The sequence below is a fragment of the Cnephaeus nilssonii genome, assembly GCF_951640355.1.
Source record: "Cnephaeus nilssonii genome assembly, chromosome: 12".
Classification (NCBI taxonomy): Eukaryota; Metazoa; Chordata; class Mammalia; order Chiroptera; family Vespertilionidae; genus Cnephaeus; species Cnephaeus nilssonii.
Window position 1 is genome coordinate 47499189 of NC_137083.1, and position 12234 is coordinate 47511422.

The window sequence follows — 12234 nt, forward strand, 5'->3', positions numbered from 1 at the left end:
CATCTTCAAGAGGGGATTGGCTTTTCTTGGCCATTTGCATTTATTTTATTATTATTTTTAAAAGTAATTTAAAAAATTCTCACTGAGGGTATGTTTTTATTGATTTTATGGAGAGAAAGGGCGAGGGAGAGGGAGAGGGAGAGGGAGAGGGAGAGAGAGAGAAACATAGATAAGCTGCCTCCTGCATGGGTCCCTGACCAGGAACTGAACCTGTGACCCTTCAGTGCATGGGAGGACTCTCCAATAAACTGAGCCACATCAGCCATTTGCATTTAAACATACATTTAAGAATCAGCTTGTTAATATTTAAAAAAAAAGCTGTGGTTTTGTTTAGAATTAACTCTATAATCAATTAATTTAGTGGGTACGGATAGCTTTGAAATATTGACTCTTAGAATTTCTGAATATAAAACAGTCTTCTTTAATGTTTTTCAATACAAAATTTTAATTTTCTCTGTAGAAGTCTTGCACATCTTTCTACCCCAAAATTTCATAGTTTTTGATGTTATTGTAAGTGATGTTCCTAAAATTCAATTTTCTGATTGCTGCTTTTAAATTGGACTGCTTTTGGTTATGTTGATTTTGTATTCAGCTACCTTGCTAAATTCTCTTCTTAATTTTAAAAATATCTGTGAGTAAATTTGGATTTTATGTACATAGTTTTTGGGTATATTATCTGATATTTTCTTCTCTTCCTTTCCCACTTCTTACCTTATTGTGTTAGCTAGAACTTTTAGTATAGAGCTGATGAGAAGTGGTGATAGCAGACACTCTTGTTATGTGCTGGCTCCAAAGAAAAGAATTTCAGTGTTTCAGTAGAAGAATGATATTCACTGTAGGTGTTTTTGTAGATGTTCTATATCAGATTAAGGGTTTCCTCTATTCCTAATTTGCAATAGATTTTAAGCATGGATAGAGATTAAATTATTACCAAAACACTTTCCCTGAATCCTTTGATACATTTTTCTTCTGTAATCCATTATTGTTTATATGAATCAATTTTGCAATGTAAAAATCAGCCTTCACTTCCTGGGATAAATCCAATTTGATTTTTATATATTTATCTATTTTAATATACTAATGGATTCAGTCATGGTATGTTAAGTCTGTATATGTTCATTCATATCCTTTAATATTTTTTGAGATTTGTTGAATGACCATATGGTTAATTTTTGTCCATGTTTTGTGTGTTCTTGAAAAGAGTGTATATTCTGCATAATTGGTATAATTAGATTGTTTCTTAATCATGTTGTTCAAATATTTTAGTCTTTTTTATTTTATTTTTTTAATTTTTAAAATTGATTTCAGAGAGGGAGAGGGATAGAGAGATAGAAACATCATTGAGAGAGAATCATTGATTTGCTGCCTCCCGCACGCCCCCCACTGGGGGGGATCGAGCCCGCAACCCAGGCGCAACATGGGCATGTGCCTTTGGCCGGAATTGAACCTGGGACCCCTCAGTCTGCAGGCCAACACTCTGTCCACTGAGCCAAATCAGCTAGGGCTCAAATATTTTAAATCCTTACTATTATTTGCTTGCTATATTAAAAAATCAGGAAAGTATGATAATTGTGGACCACCCTGTTATTCCTTATAGTTCTGCAATTGCTTTATGTTATTTATCTTAAATGCACATAAGTTAAAATTTTATCTGTTTGTCATTTTGGAGTGGCTCTTTTTTCTACAGTACTGTTTCTTGCCTTAATCTATTTTGCCTTTATAGTGACATCATCCTTTTTTTTGTTAGTATTTGCAAGGTATGTCTTATTTCATCTTTTTATTTTCAACTTTTCTATATTGGATATGTCTTTTATAAACAGCATAAGGTTCAATTTATTTTTTAAAACACAGTCTGACAATATCTTCCTTTTATCTGGAGAATTTACTCTAGTTCCACTTAATATAATTAATGATGTATCAATAATTACACATATTTTATTTTGTACTTTCCATTTGTCCTGCTCTTTCTATTTCTATTTTGTTTTCTTATTTTTAAATTATATGATTTTTTCAACATTCAATTATTTCTTAATTCCACCTTTGAAATTATTCTGTTTCTTTTCTTTTACTTGTATACTTATTTTATCAAATTCTAAGTGAATCAGTGTCTTTAACTTGATTTTGGACAATATGAGTAATTTAGAACAGTTTAAATCAATTAATCTCCTTCTTGACTTACATACTGTTCTGAATTTTAATTTTTTTTAACTTCACTAGGCATTGTTATTACTAATTTACATAGTTATTTAGTCATTACTCATGTACATTAATCTACAGATTTCTCTCTTTCTTTGTTCTTCATTTCTTCTTGCATTTCAGACCACGTGTCTTGAATGCCTTTCCCCCGGCCTGAAGTACATCTCACTTCTGATGGTTGAATTAATTGGGATCCATATCAAAAGAATCAAAACTATAGTAACAAGAAAAAGAAAAGGAGCCTGAATTCTAGATAATGCATTCTTTCCTATCCCTCCAATGCTTGAAGAACAGTTTCTACGGTTTGTGTTTTTCCAGAATCTGAGAGACTGGCCCTGGGACAGCAGGACAGCAGGGTGAATAGGACGGCAGCTCAGCTTTGCTTCTTGCTGTAGCTGTGGTCAGTCGTCGGGACAACGTGTGTATTTCTGCTCCTCTGAGAAGGACCCATCACTGACGGTTCAACTTAAGAATGTTTTAGACGAGAGTGTACAAATTCATTGGTCCTCTGATGTTAGTTTCTGAGTTATGCTTTTATTTTGCAGAACGGTACACATGCAGCTTCTATTTTTAGTGTTTTTGTCTCTCTTCTTAAAGAAAGGAAAGGCTAAAGTGTAAAGTGCCCTTGGTTCCCAGTTATGCCTGAAAAAAATTTGACGTAAAATTTATTTCATCGAAGAGGATCAGGAAATCTTCCTGCTACTGGAGAGAATCAGGAGGTGAGACAACAAAGGCCAAGTAGCAGTTGTCAGTGAGTGGCATGAGGTAAGCTGCAAAGAACGCTGAATTAGGTCAGTACAAACAATAGGGGCTTATTCAAGTCCTTGCCTCAGGAAGGTCAGGGACAAAGCGAGGATTTGTGATTATGTTTGTCTCACCAAGAGCCAAACCACAGGTGTTGTAAGGCTACAAAGCTATCTCATTGTCTCCCTTGTATCATCTAACCCAGCGATTTTCTGTGACATTTTCAATTGCTCAGTTCAGAGCAAACCAAATGGATGATAGTATTCTAACACACAGTGCATTTGTGGACCGTGGTAAGCTGAAAATATGAATGCATTCAAAGTGCATCTAGAACATGTCTGCTACATTCATGGCCTGTTGTTAAGGGGATGTTTTCATAGAGTATTAGAATTGGAAGGGACCAAAGAAATAGTTACATGCAATATTTGAGACCTACTTATATTCAAAATTAGTCATTGTTCACATGTTTAATATTATTATACTAGAGGCCCAGTGCATGAATTCGTGCATGGGTGGAGTATGGCTGGATTGGGTTGGGCCTGTCTGGAGGAGGAGATGGTGGGAGGTTGGCCAGCAGGCCTGCCCTGATCAAGCCTGATCAGGGCCGAGCGACTAGGGGAGGGGCTGAGGGTGATTGGCTGGCGAGCCCTGCCCCCCATTGGGGTTGGGGGTTGATTGGGGTTGGGGCTGGCCATGGGGAGGGGCTGTGGGCGGTGGACCAGCCAGCCCTGCCCCCAAATGGGGTGGGGGTGCCGATGGGGGGCCAGAGGCCATGGGTGGTTGGCCAGCTGGCCCTGCCCCTGATCAGGGTGGGGGGCCAGTCTGGGGTGGGGCTGGGTGGGGGGAGGGGCTAGAGTAGGTTGGCTGGCCGGCCCTACCCCCTATTGGTGTGTGGGGGCCAATCTGGGGTGGGGTGGTCAGGGGGAGGGGCTGCAGGAGGTTGGCCACCCAGCCCTGCCCCCTATTGGGGTGGGGGGGGTGCGATCAGGGGCAGGCTGGCTGAGGGGAGGGGCCGCGAGGTTGGCCGGCCGGCCCCACCCTCTGACCTGGCCAGTTCGCTGGCCACAGTGGGCGTCATAGCGACTGGTCGTTAGGGTCATTATGGCTGTTACGGTTGCTGGCTTTTTATATATATAGATCATATTAAATTTTATTTGTTGTTTATCTGAAATTCAAATTTAACTGAGCATCTGGTATTTTTATTTGCTTAATGTGGCAACCCCGCCTTCCAGTTTTTCCCAGGCATCAGCAAAATCACCCTGCGGAAACCTTTACTGCGAGGGTGACTGTCAGAAAGTCTACCCTAGAGTGTTTAAATATAGTCAGGAAAGAAACTATTGGAAGCTTTTTAAAAGCAAATTTTGTATTAAAAACTTGGAAATAAGGCAAGAAGAGGAGAGCATGTCCTTTCTACGTCATTTTAAAACGTGGTTTAACAGGTCTGCCCGAGGATTATTTAAATATTTAGGACAATGCACTTGTTTGTCTTGCTATCTGTTAGTGAGGAGAGGTCTGAGTCTATGAAGCTACATGTTATCTTGAGATACCTGTCTGGAGGAGACACAAGTAATTTCTGTCTGGTAGAAAAATAACTGAAAGGTTATTGCTGTAGAGGACAGTTTTGTATAACCTAGAACTCTTATTCTAACATTCTTGTTCAAAATACCTATAAATACTCACTTCCTCTTATGTTCCTTGAACCAACTCTGCCAACCCACTGGTTCTCTCATTAGGAGTCAAATACATCTCTGACATGCGTTCATTCTGTTTGTGAATGAATGAAGTTTTTAACTTTTGGGAAATTAGCTCTGATGTCCTTGTGAAAGAGAGGGCAGTCATGAGGCCCCTGGATGTGCCTTGTGACTTTTCTAGAGAAGCCAAGCTGCAGAGGGAAGCAAGCCAGGTTTGAGGAGCTGAAACTCAGCTTCTTTCTCTCGCAGAGAAATGCCTCAGGATGTAGTTGAGAACCAAGCACAGGTGACCGAGAGGGAATGTCTGATTGTCAAAGTCAACAGCAATGAATAATTCAAATCTTCTATTGGCCCATATCTTCCAGGTTTATATAATGACTGTGTGCTGATGATCATAAAAGACTTAATTTTTAAAAATTTGTAACTGAAGAAAGCCTTATAGGAACTGTTTTCAAGGCTGAGATTTTCAAGCCACCAAGCACCAGTAATTAAGAGCTAGCGATAAAGACTTATCTTTATTATTATTATTTTTTAATCCTCACCTGAGGATATTTTTCCATTGATTTTTAGAGAGAGTGGAAGGGAGGGGGAGAGACAGACAGAGAGAGAAACATCGATGTGAGAGAGACACATTGATTGGTTGCTTTCCACATGCACCCCAACCAGGGCTGGGGATTAAGCCGCAAGCAGGGTATTGACTGGAATTGACCCCAGAACCCTTCAGTTCTCAGGCCAACACTCTATCCACTGAACCAAATTGGCTAGGGCTCCACTGCTTTTTAGAGAGAGTGAAAAGGAGGTGGGGGCAGGGGGAGCGAGAGAAACAAGACACATCAATTGTTTGTCTCCCCCACGAGCCCTAACCAGGGCCAGGGATCAAGCCTGCAACCCAGGTATGTGCCCTTGATTGGGAATTGAACTGGAGACATTTCAGTTCTTGGGCCAAAGCTCTAATTACTGACCTACACTGGTCAGGGCAAAGGTTATCTTTAAAACTGTAGGGAAAACCTGATGATAATAGTCTGTGGTTAATACAGTTGAACATCTGGAGATGTTAGTATGGGATTCATAGTGGCCAATGGCTATTAGCTACCTGGCAGCAATTTTTAGCCCTTGGAGGAAATGATGAGCTCATGGTTTGTTTTGCAGTGGGCACCATTCTTTCTAGTTTTGTTGATGGCCTAAACTGAGAGAGAAAATAATTGGAAATGCTATGATGAAAATAATAGAGTGATTTCTCTTGTTACTATGGTGACAAGAATAAATCCCATCCATTGCTCTGAAAAATTGCCCGAAAGGGTTCTGCGGCATTCCACAGTGGGTGTATTTGTTGAGAATTTTAATCTGTCAGCTTCCATCAAAATGGCACAGCGCTCACGGAAATATTTTACATCTGTACTTTTAGCTGGCTTGGATTATTTTAAAAGAAAGCAGTGGAGAATAAATAGTCACCATTATATTGGGAATTTAAGTAATTTTCTGAAAGTATCTTGCCGGGTACCAATGTAACAAGCACATTAGTTTTGTTTCCACCGTCACAGAAAATGTTATTGTCCTCAGCATCTCTGGGTGATTTCTCAGGCCCTTAATAATCATTAGGAAGAAACAGGACTTAAAAGTCTGGTCTAGAACCCAGAAGAAGTGGATTCCTAATCAGTGTTAAGACAGTCAGACAGGCTTAAAGGAGAGTCAGTAAACTCCAGTGCCTCACTTTCCCCATTACATTTGAGAATTTTAACAATAATGACAGTATGTGCAAATTGCGCTGTGCTAAGCGTTTTATGCATGTTGTCCATAACTCTCTACAGCAACTCTTAACCTAAGTACTAGTATTATTAGCTATAGTTTGTAAGTATTATTATCTATGGTTTAACCAAGACACCGTTTTGTGTGGGTGTGCCTGTGAACATCCATTAGCCTGGGTCATCTGCAGAACACACTTGGGAAATGCTGGGCGGGAGAGAAAGGTGGGGTCAGACCATAAAGGACCTTGTGGGCCACGCTAAGCAACTGTGATTCGATGCTGTAGTCACCGTGGAACTGTTTTGATTTGACATGTATTTTTGGAAAAAGCACTTCGGAGGTGTATAGAGGATTGATTGGGGTGGGAGAGATGAAGGCAGGGAGTCTATTGAAGAGGCTGTATTTGGGTAGGAGTGCCAGAGAGAAGAGGCAAATCAGAGGAATGCTTAAGAGATCGAATCAGTAGGGTTTAGTGATCAGTTATTTTCACATAGCTCTGTAATCTAGCACAGTGGTGTTCTAACTTAAAACTTGTTCCCCTTTCAAACTGGTTTCCCACCTTCCTTCCCTCCTTCCTCCATCCTTCCATTCCTTCCTCTTTCTCTCTTTTTCTTTCTCTTCTTTTTTCTCCCATTAATTTTTGTCTTGTGTATTCTAACAACCTCACCTACCAGAGTAACTTTTATATACTCATCTTTCATGTTCCAGTTTGTTTGTACCCATGTGATCCTCTTGCGTTCTCTGATGAAAAAATGAGGATTAACTAGGTGCCATCTTCTGATACCGTCACACTTATTGTTTGGAATTTAACGTTCTGATGATTTTTCCAACTGCTTTCATTATATGGGACAAACAAGCAGGAAGCGAGGTGCAAACATGTTCCCATGCAGTTAACTCAGAATTTACTTGTTCCTGTGCTCTTTAGTTTCTATCGCCATTGGAAGAATATTATTTCTCTTCCAGAAGTACGTCTTGTTTCATCAACTCTCCAGGAGGGTGTCTTTGCTTAGTTTCTGGACACTGTCTCTCCTTCTTCCTGATTTTGTGTTAGCTTGTTGGCAAAGAATACTTCCACTTAGGTGATTTAAAAAAACAACAAAAAACTCTGATGTACTTTTTTTCTATTTTTCCCAGGAAGAGAAGTTTAAATCAATAGCTGGATTAAGCTTTTGTGATCAGTTACATGTGGTTGGCCTCGTGGGAACTAACGCAGAAAAAGAAGGCTGTTCTAGTAGAGAAATAATGAACTTGCCCCCTGACAGGGAACTGCCCCTGCGGGGGACTAAGGGCACTGGTTCTCCACTTCTCGAATTTTAAATAGCTGAACCAGAGAAGAAACATGTTTTCAAAGTCCATGTTGGGTTTTTAATTTGGGGAACTGCCTCAGATCTGGAAAACTTACTGAAAATGAAGGGTGAAGTAAAACTACTCGACATATTTCCCATATTTCCCTTTTGGAGAAGACAATGGAAGACTGGATTTTCATGTTTTTCTATTTTGAGTAGAAAAACTCTCGACCAAGGGGCCATTTCCAAGCCCTCTGTCACCCGCACACGGCAGGGCTGCTGCTGAGCTCTATTTGTCTGCATGTTGACGAGGCCTCCTCTGGGAGCTAGGAAACCTGACCGTGTCTACCTCGCTGCCTATTAGAAGAGAGCCTAGAGGGAGCCTGGGGTGACATGCTGTAGAGCATGACACTGGCTTGCTTTCTCCAGGTCAAGCAGGAGGACACCAAGCTGTTTCTTAGATTGGCTGAGTCTTGAAAGAGCCCAGCCAGCTGCTGAAGGGCTCAGCCGAGACCCTGCTGGGAGAGGTTGTTGCATGACCAGTCAAAGGCTATTTGCTGAGCAAAGAGCTTTTGGACACTGAGCAGCACAGAGCAGGAGTGGTCAGGAAGCTCCTCATCTCCTCCTGACCCAGGGACTCTGGAGCAGAGCAGGCAGAAAACAGCTTTGGGAACTACTAGCCAGGATGCTGAGAAGTGCGCTGGAAGGAGACAACGAACACTTGCACACGATTCACAGGTTGCATTGTTAAGCTGACATATGCTGAACACTAGCTGGAGCCCTAAAATTCTAGTCTTTGATGGCCAGTGCTTTGCACAGAATTGCCACAGGCCTCCCATGGTCTGCACAGGCCAGCAGGAAAAGCAAGACTGGGCCTCCCTGTGACATTCTCAGTTCATGAGAATCTCATGCTGATTCAAAAGATTTGAGCTGAATCACAAGATTTGGTTCTGGGGGCATGAATCTCTGCATCTGAACCCCTAATAAGGACCCTCTAGGAGTTTCAGAGAGTTCTTTGCAACATATACAATAGACAAAAGGTTAGTGTCCAGAGTACATAAAAACTCCCATAAATCAGTAATAAAAAGACAATAGAAAGTCAATGAAAGAAATCAATCACTAAAAGACCCAAGAAAAATGGGCAAATGACATGAACAACCATTTCACAGAAGAGAAAACATAAATGGCCAATAAGCTTATGAAAAATGTTCACCTTCATTAGCAAGCAGGGAAATGTAAAATTTAAAACCACTATAGGAGAAAGTTAGACTCAAGTCAGGTAAAAGAATCTAACCAAAATCAAGAAAAAATTGTACTAGTCCAGGGAAAATGAGGGCACAAAGTATTGACAGTGATCATGAAGATTTTGTCCAGACACTTTTTTTGGGATGGGATTGTGAGCACGTGATAGACTAAATATGGGTGGTGAAGGAGAGAGATTGAAGTTGCCCTGAGGCATCCAGCTTGGTTGACCAGATGGACGGTTGCACTATTAACTGAAAATGCAGAATTTCCAACATGGCTGCCATTTAAAAACCATGCTGGTTCATTTGCTATCTGGATCTGGATCCATACAGTTGATGTCAAAGAGTAAGTATAGGCAAGATCCATGCTGAAGCCTCAGGCTCTGGGATCTGGCAGATAGGCAGAGTTTCTATGTCCCACAGATTTCTCTGCTTTTTTCATGCTTCTCTGTGCAGTATCAGCTTTCAGCTCAGGGTGTGAAACTGAGTGGGGTACGTTGGCTGGGAACATAAACAAGTCTCTTTCCTGTCAAAATGCTTAATTACAGCAATACATTATGACACAATTGGCTAGCCTGGTCTGTCAGAAAGGCTCAGAAACAGGAATGATTGTTTTAGAGTGGAGTTTCCAAGCTTATTTGTCAGAGAATTTTGGGAAGTGACAATGGGTAAAGTTTGTCAGAGGCAGCAATTATAAATTGCCGTTGACTGTGTCTCAGATGGAAGAATATTTTAAAATTTGCATAAATACTGGACCATTATCTTCCCACTGTTGGAAAAAAATACAACAAAACATCCTAATATTGTCTCTATGTTCCCTCTATGGCAAAGGAGTAATAACTGAAAATTATGAATTACATAAAATACCAAAATATGAAGACTCTGGTTTTCTGGAAACATCACAAAATAGGTTGATTTATTAGCACTATGACCATATGTGCTGTCGCCAGGAATTTACGGTTCATTTTTATAACCACCATTCCGTAATTTATACATTTACTTCTGTAAAGTTCTCTGTAGATGTCCAAATTCCAGCTTGTCAATTTAGACAGCTTTACTAAGTTATATGTTCATATTTTAGCTATAACATTTATTGAGGATCAATATTAGAAAGAGCTACATGAAGACCCTTTCTGCAAAACCCTCAAAGATTTTTTTTTTGCTTTGTTTCTTTATAGAATCCACATAATCACTTCTTTTAAGGATTTAGTACAAGAAAAAAAAATCATTTCCTTTTCTGAGCTACAACTGATTGTAGCATTTTCTCTTTTGTTTCAGTAGTCCCGATAAAGAATGATAGTAAATTTAACAGTCAATCATCAAATGGTTCCATGAGGGAGAGCCCCACAAGGTACTATGTGCTTCGATGAATTGGGAAATGCTGAGTACCATATTGCATAATACAGATGAATAGACTAAAGGCTCAGAGAAGTTTTTAGGAAAGAAACCTGTAACTTTAACCCAATCTGTCCTCCTCCCACCTTGGTTTATTTGAGGAGATAAGCCCTTCCCCTTTTCCCCCCATATAACATCTGTTAACATTCTTGGAATTAGTGTTCCATAAAAATACACATTTTAAAAATTCTTATAAAATATACATAACTTAAAACTTACAATTTTAACCATTTCATATATAAATTTGAGAGAGAGAGGAAGGAAGAGGGAGAGAGATAGAAATATCAATGAGAGAGAAACATTGATCAGCTGCCTCCTACATGCCCCCCAATGGGGATAGGGCCCACAAACCGGGAATGTGCCTTTACCTCTTGGTGCATGGGATGGTGCTCAATCCACTGAGCAACACTGGCCGGGCAATTTTAACCATTTTTAAAACACAGAGTTGGGTGACACTAAGTACATTAACATTGTTAGAAAACGAAGGTCCATCTCCAGAACATTTTTTTTCATCTCCCCAAACTTCCCATTAAACAATAACTATCCAATGCTCCCTCCCCCAGCCCCTGGCACCATTCCACTTCCGTGGAATATTCTTTTAGGACACACACATCCAACTGATTGATATAATTATGTTGGCCTCTTTTAAAAAATATATCTTTTTATTGATTTCAGAAAGGAAGGGAGAGGGATGGAGAGATAGAAACATCCTATCTAATAATAGAGTAACATGTAAATTACCATCACTCCGCTACGCCCACGATTGGGCGGCGGGAGGCTGGGGGGCGGGACTCGGTGTGGCCTATCTGGCCATTGAGAGGCACGGATCTGCTGCCACTGAGGGGGGCTACCCTGCTGTTGAGAGGCTCAGGGGGCTGGACTCCCGCCCCCTGTGCCTCTCAACGGCCAGATCCGCGGCCACTGAGAAGGCCTGCTGCGGACACCCAGCTGCGCCTCTCAATGGCAGGGTAGCCAGGTGTCCACGGCAGCCCCCCTCAGCGGCCGTTGAGAGGCAGGGTAGCCCCCCTCAGCGGCCGCGGACCATCAAAAGTGGGGGAGCTGGGTGCCTGTCTGCTCCGGCACCAGCGGACAGGCACCCAGCTCCACCGCGAAAAGCGAAACCGTGTAGGGGACCCTACACGTGCATGATTCAATCATGCACTGGGCCTCTAGTCAATTATGAGAGAGAATCACTGATTGGCTGCCTCCTACACGCCCCACACTGGGGATCGAGCCTGCAATCTGGGTATGTGCCCTGACCAAGAATCGAACAAACTGTGACCTCCTGGTTCATAGGTTGATGCTCAATCACTGAACCATGCCAGCCGGGCAGTGTTGGCTTTTTTTAAACATGGTTTTTACTTTATCTTTTTACTGTTTTGTTACCTACCTCAAACCCTCTAACTCCTCTTAAAGACAAATAGCTTATAAATTACAAGCATACTAGCATATTTTATAGAGATTCACAATACATATTAGCATGGTAAAGACTCTGAGAAAAGAAGCTTTATAAGAAATTTGAGTGCAACACCCTATAAACACCTCTATAACTTAACAGTAAGTTATATAATCTCATGATTCCAAGGGACTCTAAGGTTCTCTGTTCCAGCCATACTGTCATACGTATAGTTAACCATGAACATGCTCCATTGTGACCCTGACTTGGCATGTACTGTTTCCTATGCTTGGAAACTCACTCCCTCAAACAAGCAGAGTTAAGTACTTACTTTATTGTTCATGTGTGTTTAAAATCCGTTTTAAACCACTCTTACTCCATATTCTGCTTTACTATAGTTATTTGTCCATATTGCTGTGTCCCTCACTAGACTCTGCGGCCAGGAAGAGCAGAGAATGTTCTATTTATGTCTCTTGCACCTAGCTGATGACAGATGCTTTATAAATGCTTGCTAAATAAAATAATCTAGCCCAAGGGCC